The sequence below is a fragment of the Notothenia coriiceps genome, unplaced genomic scaffold (genome assembly GCF_000735185.1).
Source record: "Notothenia coriiceps isolate Sejong01 unplaced genomic scaffold, NC01 NC01_scaffold00035619, whole genome shotgun sequence".
NCBI lineage: Eukaryota > Metazoa > Chordata > Actinopteri > Perciformes > Nototheniidae > Notothenia > Notothenia coriiceps.
The window spans coordinates 62622-65282 of record NW_011368320.1 but is presented as its reverse complement, the minus strand read 5'-3'; positions in this window follow the sequence as shown (position 1 = coordinate 65282).

Below are 2661 nucleotides of genomic sequence, written 5' to 3'. Positions count from 1 at the left end.
AAGAAGCAAGAGGTTTAGTAAACATGACTGTATTCACATTAAGCACAGGTTTATGAATAATTAATTTCTACTTTGTATCTACAAGGGTATTTCTCTCAAAGCCCTTTGCAGCATGTCTCTTTCTGTTTTCGTGGGATTTGTGCTGACGTATCTCTAACAGCTGTCATTTGCATCTCAAATCAGAAGGGAATTAGATAAAGGTGCTAACATACTATCTAATCATCCTCCTTTTCCAGCTCATTGCTACACAATTTAAATCTGATGGCTCTGTTGTAAAGAGTCCTATTGGTGACAAATGTAAAAATGTGTTTGCTTCATGTCGACAAAATATACTGTAAATACACAGATAGTAGTACTGGTTTAAACAATGAACTATGTTTTTTATGTGCTGTTATTTATGTTTGGCTTGGGCTGTTTTGCTTTGCCTGTTATTTAATCGGAATAACTGGGCTATTCCCCCATACAACATAATCGACATTAATTGAATGATACTGTTTAATGTTTATTAATGGTATTTCCCTACAGGGTTTATAGATAAATGTGTCTTTGTATGGTGCTGATTTATCGCTGGGACTGAATGACCTTCTCCCTTTAATCTTAGAGTAAGAGAGAGCTGTTTCACTATCCTTTTTAGACCCTCCAGAAAAACGCGGGCTAAAATCCTTGATTATGCGATTAAACATTTGTATGTGATTTTACGCAGTGAAATTGCGAAATATGCGGAAAGTTGCGAAAAATAATAGATTTTTTTTAAATATTGGGCACACACACACACACACACACACACACACACACACACACACACACACACACGTTATCTGACCAGCTTCAATCTTGTAGGCTACTCACTTCGTTTCTTGTAGCCCTCGAAAGGGTTTTGGAGGTTGATGCCTCGGTGAACGTGAGTTGTTTGGCTTTCTTGTCCGCAGCAGAAAGCATTTTCGAATGTATCAAAGTGGGTCGTCACCGTCGACTTTNAATTTAAATAGTTTGTATTAGTAAATAATGATGTTCAAAATAAAATAGTCCCTCCGTTGCCTTCTCCACAAAAGGTGGTTGCTACGCAACAACACTAACAGCAAGCGAACATATTAGACAGAGAGCGTTGATCCATTATTTGGCTGTTTATTTACATTAATGTGTATGTTGCTGTTTATTGTGCATCCACTGAAAAACTGTCCAGCATCAGTAGCATGGCTTACGTGGTCACTTGTATAGGTTGAGGTTGTTCTAGGCTGTTGCTTGCCGTGGCGAGAATATTGCTCCACTTTCTCCGGTCCCCGAGATTGGGCTTCCAGTAGCTCTGGAGAGAGCTTTCGCACCTGTGGCCACTAACGGTCATAATTTCTATGCTTTGTTTCAAGACCCGCATCAGAAAGCTTTTGAATGGTGGTACTTTTCCAGTTGGTCTACCTGCTCTTCACGTAGCTCTGCATGTCGTAGTTTAGGTGCTTTTTTTTTCTGGAGATAGGCACTGCTCAATCCACTCCTCCATTCTATAGTAAGACCCCCCCGGAGGTCGAAGTTAATCTTAAATGTTTCCATTTTATGCTTTGTAAGTTTGTTTCGTAACGGAAGAAATTTAAATATATTTATAAAACTGACAAGTCAAATCAAGCAATCTGATTGGTCGATAGCGTTTTTGCGGACCTCTTTGATTACAGATTTGAAAACATCGTTGCTTGCTTTAAAAGTAGCACAATTCATTATGTTAAACCTTCAAAAGTATCTAGATATCCTTGCCCTAATGCCAAAGGAACTGCACACTGAATATGTTTTGCCGTTTGATGTATGTCTGGACCGCTGCGTCAAAAAGGAGGGCTTCTGCCCAGCTTCTGCCCCGTTACTTCTCCGCTGCTTTCTTGTTCCAGTTTTCAGCCCAGCGGTATAGCCTACTGTTTTTCTCAGACGCGGAGGGATACTGACTTGTTGTGAAAAGTAACTTACAATTCTACCCGTGGTATACGCTCAGTATATCACGGCTAAGAACCAATCAGATTGCTTGATTTGACTTGTCCGTTTTATAAATATATATATATAGATACCTGATTCATTTATAACTAGGGAGGCTGTGGCTCAGTGGGTAGTGTGCTGGACTTGGAATCAGGGGTTAGCATGTTCGAGTCCCACTGCAGTCAGCATGTCGTTGTGTCCCTGGGCAAGACACTTCATCCGAAATTGCTCCTGTGGGGATTGCCCACAGTACTGAATGTATGTAAGTCGCTTTGGATAAAAACGTCTAACAAGTGACATGTAATGTGTTAACTTGTAATATAGCTTTCTTTACAAATAGTATTTATAACAGGAACGAAAGAGGCAGTAATTCCATTTATTAAGGAGATGATGGTGGATGCATTTTCCACATATTTGATAACTGTTTAAACTGATGCCCTGTTGTCTGTTACATTTTACAAAAGACACATTTGGATGGAAAAAGTGTGTGAAGTTAAAGCTCACAGTAATGTTATCCATGTAACACTTTGAACTATATAAGATAAAGCATTTCATATCAGTTAATATCTAAATCCAATCTGTCTTCCCCCAATTTAAAGTTTTTAAAGGAATTGTAGAATATAATATCTTGTTGTTTGTAGGTTCCTGATCAATGAAGATACATAGTTTGCAAAGGACATCGGCGATAGATAGAGCCACAATATAAAG